Source organism: Saccopteryx bilineata, chromosome 3 (genome assembly GCF_036850765.1).
Source record: "Saccopteryx bilineata isolate mSacBil1 chromosome 3, mSacBil1_pri_phased_curated, whole genome shotgun sequence".
In the NCBI taxonomy this organism is placed as follows: domain Eukaryota; kingdom Metazoa; phylum Chordata; class Mammalia; order Chiroptera; family Emballonuridae; genus Saccopteryx; species Saccopteryx bilineata.
This window is the reverse complement of record NC_089492.1, coordinates 143,441-153,956: the sequence shown is the minus strand read 5'-3', so window position 1 is coordinate 153,956 and position 10,516 is coordinate 143,441. Positions and strand designations below refer to the sequence as shown.

General features: G+C 43.6%; 1 pseudogene; it reads left to right on the top strand.

Moving 5' to 3' along the window:
• LOC136328892 (probable U3 small nucleolar RNA-associated protein 11 pseudogene) lies at positions 1 to 1,143 on the top strand (annotated as a pseudogene).
• The last annotated feature ends 9,373 nt before the right edge of the window (positions 1,144 to 10,516 follow it).

The following is a 10,516-nucleotide window of genomic DNA, read 5'->3' as shown; positions in this document are numbered from 1 at the left end:
ATGGGGAAGGCGGTTACCAGGCTGCAGAACACCAGCATGCTGAACACCAGGAGCTTGGCTTCAAGGAAGGTGTTCAGCAGGTTCCTGGCCAGGAAAGCTGCACTGAAGCTTCCCAGAGCTCAGTAGAAGGCTTGGTGTCGAAGCCTCACTGCCTGTGAAGGTGGTGGACTGAGGATGACTGAGCTGTGGGACCTGCTTGTCCGTGGAAATTTCCCAGGTGTGAGAAGATGCAGCAGCAGCTTTTTGGAAGGCAGCTAAGTCCCAACAGCAGGAACACTGAAAACATCTAGGCCTGCTGGAGAAAGAGAAAGATCATAAACTCAGTGCAAAGACTCCCAGAAAAAGGCAAGAAAACCTGAGTTCTCCAGAAAAAAAAAAAAAACTCTTGAAAAAAATCTGGATGATTTCCACTCTAAAACAACTCGGGTTAAATTACAGGATGGAGTTCAAGTTCTCCAGAACTAGCTGAAACAGATGAGAACCCAAGATGTCCAATTAAAAATAAAAAGGGTCACAAAGGCTAAGAAAATTGAGAGATTAAAGTCGGAGCTTTATCTGCTGGATTTCTAGGGGAAGCAACAGAAGAAGTGTGTATTCTTTTTCTGACACTAAGAAGGATCCTGAACAGTTTGATATTGCAGCTCCCCTGTGAACAGTCCTGGAAGTAGGGGACAATCTTTAGGGGACCCAGATAAAGACCTCGCAGAGGAGAACGGGAAGGGAGTTGCCCGTCAGACTTGGCTGCAGCTGGAGCGGTAGAAAGGCAGCATTATAACCTCCTAATGCAGCAGATTGAATGCAGACAGAAATGGTTTCTGCACAAAGACATCAAACATGTAAAGATCTGGATAAAACTCGGAAGGCAAAGGTGACAAAAGGTAAAGAAAGAAACAGTGAACTTCCCAGCTATTTACAAATGTCAGAGTTAAGAACATGTTGAAGTGTTGTAGATCAGTCTTGTCATGCCACATAGAAATAATAAGTCTATGTATGTTCTTTTTTACAAGTAATTTCAAATCCCATTGTCTAAATGACATGGCTCTCTTGTTTATAAATATAACGTAATGCAGAAGCGACATTTGATATGAAAAACATTAAAGTCATTTGACCTGTTACTGTTTTGAGGTTGTGAAATCACTTTTTTTTTTTAAAAAAAATTTTATTTATTGTCTGACCAGGTGGTGAGGCAGTGAATAGAACATCGACTTAGGACTCAGAAAACCAGGTTTGAAACCTCTAGGTCGCCAACTTGAGCCCAAGGCTGCCAGCTTGAGCAAGGGTCAGTGACTCTACTGGAGCAGCACACATGAGAAAATAGTCAATGAACAGCTAAGGAGCTGCAACAAAGAAACAAAGAATTGATGCTTCTCATCTCTCTCCCTTCCTGTCCAGCTGTCCCTATTTGTCCCTCTCTCTGTCTTTCTCTTGCTAAAAAAAAAAAAAAAAAAAAAAAAAAAGAAGTAAAGAGGAAGGAGCAGAGAAAACAGAAGGTGAGGGAAATGAGAGCTCAGCTGAACAGCAGAGGAAAAAACTGTGCTGGCCAAAGCTGTCCCCAGAGTCCTCCAGAGTCAGAAAGGTCACACACAGCCTTTGGGGACAGCATTCTCTTGGACTACTTGGGTATTGACCCTCTGGACACTTCACACGTTGGTCTGCATCTGATGAGAAGAGTGGAGATGCGGTGTTGTGGACTCAGTCATTCTTACAGAGTGCCAGCGTCAGTGTGGCCACCCCGAGGAGCCAGGGCATTGGAGCGCGCAGGGAATCTCATGCATAATCCGAGGTTTACACTTCCTATGTTTTCATGGGAAAAAAAATCATATTTTTCTTTTTTCCTCTTTTTCCAAGGGGTATATTTATTTTGTTGATTATCATGGAAAATACGTAGAGGTTTAGCCATGGAAAAGTAATTTCTCATGGCCTGGTTCAATATGCTCAACTTGCCCTCTACCTTCTGACATTAACTGGTTTTGAAAAAACGCCTCCTCAATATTAAATGATAATGCAGGAACTTTTGTAGAGTGTGTCAGATGCAATACAGTACTGTTTTGCAGAAAATCATGCTTACTTTTTAATAGATGCATACTGAAGTGTTTAGAAGTGAAATTTTGTGATGTATGTAACCGACAGTACTTCTCAATTCAAAATGTGAAGCTAATATGGCAAACTTTTATTAATTGCTAAGTGTACGTGGTTCACAGATATTCATTATGTCACTCTCTTTACTGTGTTTTGGAACTTTTTACATTAATTTAATAAATAAAAATTCTGCCTAAGTAAGTTTTCTGAAGTTGAACAATATTTATTGACTTATTATACCCCAAAGAAATTCTTATTTAAGGTTTGTCAACATAAAATTCTTGTTTAAAAATCAGCATTATTTTACTTGACCATGTGGTGGCGCAGTGGATAAAGCGTTGGACTGGGACGCGGAGGACCCGGGTTTGAGACCCCGAGGTCGCCAGCTTGAGTGCGGGCTCATCTGGTTTGAGCAAAGCTCACCAGCTTGGATCCAAGGTCGCTGGCTGGAGCAAGGGATCACTTGGTCTGCTGAAGGCCCATGGTCAAGGCACATATGAGAAAGCAATCAATGAACAATGAAGAATTGATGTTTCTCATCTCTCTCCCTTCCTGTATGTCTGTCCCTCTGACTCTCTCTGTCTCTGCCATAAAAACAGCATTATTTTAATGTTTTTTGTGTTTTTTTTTAGTGAGAGACACACACACACACACACACACAGGCAGGAAGAGAGAAAGATAAGAAACATCAATTCTTCGTTGCAGCACCTTAGTTGTTCATTGATTGCTTTCTCATATGTGCCTTGACTGGGGGGCTACAGCAGAGTGAGTGACCCTTTGCTCAAACCAGAGACCTTGGGATTCAAGCCAGCGACCTTTGTGGTGAAGCCAGTGACTATGGGGTCATGTCTATGATTCTACGCTCAAGCCAGTGACCTTGCACTGAAGCTGGTGAACCCATGCTCAAGCTGAATGAGCCAGCACTCAGGTGTGCGACCTCGGGATTAATGCTGTTTAATAGGAAAAGTTGTTGGGTATAGTGGATGATCTGAATATTGAATCCAGTTGCTGCTCATGTAGTTTCTTATCTCTATATTGATTTTTTTTGGGGGGGAGGTCTGTGGATTCTGAAAGATGTGTGCTCTGTCCCTCAATGAGAATGGTGTTAAATCTCCTAATTAATTATGAATTCATTTATTCTTCCTGTAGCTGTGTTCTATATGCTTTTAATATATGTTCTGTAATGCACGTGATCTAGGAACTTCCTGGTATATTGAACTTATCGCTATGAAGTGCTCTCCCTTATTTCTAGTAGTGCTTTTGCATGTGAGTCTATTGTATGTTGTTACGTAATTTTTATTTGGCTTATGTTTCCATAACATCTTTTTCCATTCTTTCCCTTTTGATCTCTTTGTATTCTGATGTTTTAGGTGGCTCCCAGTGTTTTATCTGAGTTACGAATGGTTATTAAAATAAACTGGTTTTGGTAGGGGATATATGATGTTAGTGTGCAATATTTTCCCCACTCAGTGGTCCCAATGCCACTTACTATATAATATCTAATGCATATTTCCCCACTTTTCTAAGGAGACATCTTTATTATGGAAAAATTTCATATGAATTTGAGTCTGTTACTATGCATTTTATTCTATTCCACCAATCCATCTATTTATAACATTTCCCCCACTGTTTTCATTAATGTGGCTTCATAATACAATGCATTTTTGTATCTTGTGGTAGTTTCTATTCATTATTTTCTAGAATTTTCTTTTCAATTCTTTATTTTAACAAATAAGCTTAAAACGAGCTTGTTTTAGTTTCAAAAACAGCTGCTATTGTAATCTAGGTCATAATATTTGTAGAGAACTTGGAAAATTGATATCCTTATATACTTTTTTTGTATCCAAGAACAGGATATTACTTTTTAGTGTTCACATATCTTTTTTTTTTGGTATTTTTCTGAAGTGGGAAGCGGGGAGGCAGAGAGACAGACTCCCTCATGTGCCTGACCAGGATCCACCCGGCATGCCCACTAGGGGGCGATGCTCTGCCCATCTGAGGCGTTGCTCCATTGCTACTGGAGCCATCCTGAGTGCTCGGGCCAACTTTGCTCCAATGGAACCTTGGCTGTGGAAGAGGGAAGAGAAAGATAGAAAGGAGAGGGGGAAGGGTGGAGAAGCATGCTTCTCCTGTGTGCCTGGGCCAGGAATTGAACCTAGGACTTCCACATGTCACCTTTACAATTCCCGAGTCTCTTTGCTGCTGAATAACTCAGTACATTAGTATTCAGAAGAAATATTAACAAAAGCATGATAAAATAGATTTTCAGGAGTTCCAGGATATGATTCCTTTTTCTTACATTACCTAGTATTGAACAGTATTGTTTCAAAATGATAATAAACTAAACATTACATAAAAAGACATTATTAATAATTTCTGATATTTAAACTAAGATTTCAATATTACAAGGCTATAAAACAGAAAATAATGAATTAATAAAAGCCCTTTGAAATAACATATACATTTTAACATGGAAAATACTTTTTTTACACAACAGTGGAGGAACAATAAGTCACTACTCTTAACTCAGTGGTTGGAATACCTATTAGTTAATAGAGCCAAATACTAACAGTACAATAACTGAAATTTCTTTTAAGAGCCAATTTTATTTTTTATTTTTATTTATTTATTTATTTACAGAGACAGAGAGAGAGAGAGAGTCAGAGAGAGGAATAGACAGGGACAAAGAGATGAGAAGCATCAATCATTAGTTTTTCGTTGCGTGTTGTGACACCTTAGTTGTTCATTGATTGCTTTCTCATAATGTGCCTTGATCGTGGGGCTGCAGCAGACCAAGTGACCCCCTTGCTCGAGCCAGCAACCTTGGGTCCAAGCTGGTGAGCTTTGCTCAAACCAGATGAGCCCGCGCTCAAGCTGGTGACCTTGGGGTCTTGAACCTGGGTTCTCCGCATCCCAGTCCAATGCTCTATCCACTGCGCCACCGCCTGGTCAGGCTTAAGAGCCAATTTTAAATTTAAACTATATATGTAGGCACCTTCCCTACTGAGACAGCACCCACAGTTGGCACTCCGTTGGAGAGATGTACCTAAGAGGGCAAAAGGCCTATGTGACCCGCGAGCTGTTTTCAAATGGCAGTTTGCCAACCAGAGTTCTTAGGAAAAGAGAGACGAGGAAGAGGCATCCTACATGCCTATCCCTCTTTGCACAACCCGAGGGCTGACTGAACCCTAGCCTGGCCAAGTGCAGGATGGTAGCAGTGGCGAGGCTCCAGACTTAGTCCCAAAGCAGCGCCTAACCTTTCCAGGACTCCGTTCCCTTCTCCTTTGCCACCGGATTAGGGACATGGTTGCCATGGGAGAGATGGCATGGATGGGTGGGTGTTTGGACTGTTGGGCAGATAAAATATATTATGCTCACTTTGTTAAAGATGGCACTGCCCACGTGGAAGCTGGTAGCTCAGGTGATGGTATTGGTTGCTCTTCTTGCTTAGTGTCGGGAGCCGATCAAGGACTGCTGGCTGACAAGGTCACAGCAGGAGAAGACCCACAATTGCTGGCTGACAAAGTCACAGCAGAAGAAGACCCACAACTGCTGGCTGACAGGGTCACAGCAGAAGAAGATCAAAAACTGCTGATTGACAAAGTCACAGCAGAGAAGACCAATGGCTGCGGGTTGACGAAGTCACCCAAAGGAGAGACACAACGATACTTCCCCCTTTGACTTTTTGAATTAATCTGGCCTTATATCCCCCCTTTTCTGGGTGTGTGCTATTATTTATGGCACAGGGATAATAGTACCGTGCTTTCCCTGTAGATTCGTAGTAATTTCTTTGGAAATGAGACAGAGGATGTGAGTTCCACAGAAAATCCTGTGGGCCCCTTGAGCTGGGCTCAGACATAAGAGGCTGGCTATGATATCCCTCGTAAAGGGTTAAGTTTGTAGGAGAATTTCTTCTTAATCATGTTAGAAAGAATAGATTGTGACTTGTGAATGGGTAGGAGGCAGTGGCTGTGCACAGAGCATCTTTCGGCCTTCACTTAATTCAACATTTTTCCTCCCTAGCCTTTTCATGTGATAGAGTAGAGAAACATTCCTTTCTTCTTGCTTATTTGATCTGCAGATAGTGGTACACTCTGAGAAGAATAGAGTCAGAACTTAACTAATGTTTAAATATAATAAATAAGTAATATTTGACTAGACAATAGTATCTTAGGTAAGGTATAGTAGAATGGCCCATTGTGTGGCCTAGGATGAGAGCGCAGTTGGCAAGAAAAGAATGTTTTACTAAGAGAATTGTTTTTTTATTTTTTTTATTTTTTATTTTTTTTTATTTTTCTGAAGCTGGAAATGGGGAGAGACAGACAGACAGACTCCCGCATGCGTCCGACCGGGATCCACCCGGCACGCCCACCAGGGGCGACGCTCTGCCCACCAGGAGGCGATGCTCTGCCCTTCCGGGGCGTCGCTTTGTTGTGACCAGAGCCACTCTAGCGCCTGGGGCAGAGGCCAAGGAGCCATCCCCAGCACCCGGGCCATCTTTGCTCCAATGGAGCCTTGGCTGCGGGAGGGGAAGAGAGAGACAGAGAGGAAGGAGAGGGGGAGGGGTGGAGAAGCAGATGGGCGCTCCTCCTGTGTGCCCTGGCCGGGAATCGAACCCGGGACTTCTGCATGCCAGGCCGACACTCTACCACTGAGCCAACTGGCCAGGGCCGAAGAGAATTGTTTTCTGACTAAAGGCAGTTACTGGGCTTTCTCAGTGAGATGTTCTTATGAGATTTATATACTTCCCAAGATTTTTTGATAATGAGAGGAATGTAGGGGAATCCTTAGAAGTAATAACAGTTAATGTCTTGTGAAATTATGTTGCTACTAGGCTATCTTGCAAGTGCACTATGTATATCTTTGGGTAAAAGCTATTCTTAATGTTATGTCAATTTTCTTATGGGCAAGCCTTTTAGAATCTCGTGAGAAAAAGTAGGACACTGCATAAACTCAAGGCCATTTACCTGAGCAAGCGGTGGTCCATTGTTAGTCCTTAATGATTTCGTCTGCTAATCTCTCTCTGCCCCTTGACTCACAACAGCAGTAAAGTTAGTTAACTATTAGTACTAATACTTTAAAAGCTTTTACCGATGTTGTAATTGCTATTCAAGTTATTTTGTACTTTGAATGATTTGCTACCTGGTTTGTAATTTATAGATATAAATTAACTGTTATCCAGAAACATGTAAACATAGTGAAATAGAAGCAATAATTAACACCATGTAATTGTAACTCAGTGTGTGTGTATAAAAAGGGCCTGACCAGGAGGTGGTGCAGTGGATAGAGTGTCGGACTGGGATGCATAAGGACCCAGGTTCGAGACCCCGAGGTCGCCAGCTTGAGTGCAGACTCATGTGGTTTGAGCAAAGCTCACCAGCTTGGACCCAAGGTCTCTGGCTTAAGCAAGGGGTTACTCGGTCTGCTGAAGGCCCACGGTCAAGGCACATATGAGAAAGCAATCAATGAACAACTAAGGTGTTGCAACACGCAATGGAAAAACTAATGATGCTTCTCATCTCTCTCCATTCCTGTCTGTCTGTCCCTGTCTATCCCTCTCTCTGACTCACTCTCTGTCTCTGTAAAAAAAATAAAAAATAAAAAAAAATAAAAAGGGACCTATACTAGCATTTGGCAGAGATGCCTGGTAGTAAATGCTAACCAGAGAATAAAGAGAAAGAAAAGAATTCAGCTCTCTCACTCGATTTTGCCGACGCCGTCTCTTCCTGTGGGACCCCTGAATTCCCCCCCGGGGCTGGATCCCGGCAGCTTAGGATGGGTGTGATTGTATTTATGTGTGTTGGGGGTGGGCTTGGTTTTTGGACTAAGCCTGGGGTCTTCAAGCCTTTCCCACCCTTTTTTAAAAAAATTTTTTTTTAGATTTTATTTATTCATTTTTAGAGAGAGAGGGAGAGGGAGAGGGAGAGAAGGGAGGAGGAGCGGGAAGCATCAACTCCCATATGTACCTTGACCAGGCAAGCCCAGGGTTTTGAACTGGCAACCTCAGCATTCCAGGTCAATGCTACATCCACTGTTCCACCACAGGTCAGGCTCCCACCCTTTTTGATGTGGGGTGGTACACTCTCATGAGGAATCCCATTATGCCTCAGATAAGTGACTGTATCAGAGACTTCCATGTTTGTATATTGGATTAAAGGTTTTGATTTCTGCACTATAAAGTGGGGCAGACCAGGAGCTTGCTCTCTCGGTTCTTGAGATTAGCATTAGAGAGGAGAGCAGAGGAAGGCCATGTGGAGGCAAGGAGAGGCAGCCAAGATGGCGCAGTGCTGAAAGAGAAGCCAGTTAGTGCAGAGTTTGTGCAGAGAGAAGGAGATGAGGAACTGTTGGGCAGATAAAATATATTATGCTCACTTTGTTAAAGATGGCGCTGCCCACGTGGAGCCCATCGCCCAGGTGGTATTAATGTGTGTTGGGGGCAGGCTGTGGGCAGGCAGAATCGTTGTAGCTTGGGGCTTGGTTTTGGGATTAAGCCTTTCCCACCCTTTTTGATGTGGGGCGGTACAATCCAATCATGTCTCAGAGAAGTGACTTTGTATTAGAGACTTCCCTATTTTCTATATTGGATTAAAGGTCTGGATTTCTACATTATAAAATAGGGGCAGAACGGGAGCTTGCTTTCTTGGTTCCTCAGATTAATATTAGAGGAGAGAGCAGAGCAGAGAGTAGAGAAAGGCCACGTGGTGGAGGCCAGGAGAAGCAGCCAAGATGGTGGAGTGTTGAGTGAGAAGCCAGTTTGTGCAGTTTGTGCAGGGAGAAGGAAGGAGATGGGGAACAGAGGTGAATAAGTCTGGTGAGCTAGAAACCTGTGATTCTAGGAAACTCGGATAAGTCAGTAGCTTTGTGAGCACTGAATGTGGGTGGGTTTTGGAGCCCAGTGTGTATTTTTTACTTGCCCGCCGGGTGCAAGCTAGGATTAAAGATGTTGACCCATCAGTTTTTGGCACCGTTGTTTCTTTACCGACTGTCCGAATCCAATGCGAACCTGCATGGGCCGGGCTGCTGTGGTGGCCCTGGCCGTGGCTACTGGCTTTACAGGAACTGAGGCTGGTGAGGTAGAAACCTTTGATTCTAGGAAACTCGGATAAGTCAGTAGCTTTGTGAGCACTGAATGAGTGGGTTTTGGAGCCCAGTGTGTGTTTTTACTTGCCTGCTAGGTGCAAGCTAGGATTAAAGATAATGGCCCGGCCCTGGCCGGTTGGCTCAGCAGTAGAGCATCGGCCTGGCGTGCGGGGGAACCGGGTTCGATTCCCGGCCAGGGCACACAGGAGAAGCGCCCATCTGCTTCTCCACCCCCCCTTCCTCTCTATCTCTCTTTTCCCCTCCCACAGCCAAGGCTCCATTGGAGCAAAGATGGCCTGAGCACTGGGGATGGCTCCTTGGCCTCTGCCCCAGGCGCTATAGAGTGGCTCCAGTCGAGGCAGAGCATCGCCCTCTGGTGGGCAGAGCTTCGCCCCTGGTGGGCATGCCGGGTGGATCCCAGTCGGGCGCACGCGGGAGTCTGTCTGACTGCCTCCCCGTTTCTAGCTTCAGAAAAATACAAAAAAAAAAAAAAAAAAGATAATGGCCCACCAGCCTGACTAGGCGGTGGCACAGTGGATAGAGCATTGGACTGGGATGCCGAGGACCCAGGTTCGAGACCCCAAGGTCGCAAACTTGAGTGTGGGCTCATTTGGTTTGAGCAAAAGCTCACCAGCTTGGACCCAAGGTTGCTGGCTTGAGCAAGGGGTTACTCGGTCTGCTAAAGGCCACCGGTCAAGGCACATATGAGAAAGCAATCAATGAACAACTAAGGTGTCGCAACGCGCAACAAAAAACTAATGATTGATGCTTCTCATCTCTCTGTTCCTGTCTGTCTATCCCTCTCTCTGACTCTCTCTGTCTCTGTAAAAAACAAAACAAAACAAAGAAACAAAAAACCCCACAATAAAAGCAGCAAGTTAAAACACAATTTTTATAAATTTACCTTCCTAACAGTGGGCTGCTTTAGCCTATATGAGGTTTCCAATTTTTCCCGCAAATCCCTAGAAATTCTTTTTACAATTTTTACTATTTTTGGTTAATGCGGTAGTTCTTCCTAATGAACTCTATACCTTTTACGTAACTGAGAGACTTGGAGGAGAACCTACCACCCCCACGGCCCGCGGGAGAGTGTTGGAACCTTACTCCCTCATTTTTACACCAGTGTAGGTCAACAAGCCACTATCCCCAACCAACGGGGGGCTTATTTTTCATTCTATTCCCCATAACCCTATTACTTATGCTTTTACCACTCCTTCTGGAGCTACAATTTAACTTAATAAACTGCCAATTAACTAGCAAGGTCTACACCTACGGTTTGTTAATTTCTAAATCCTTTTCTTTAAGATTTTTCTAAAGCAAAGTTCTAATTTTTAATACTATTTCTACCCTGTATTTT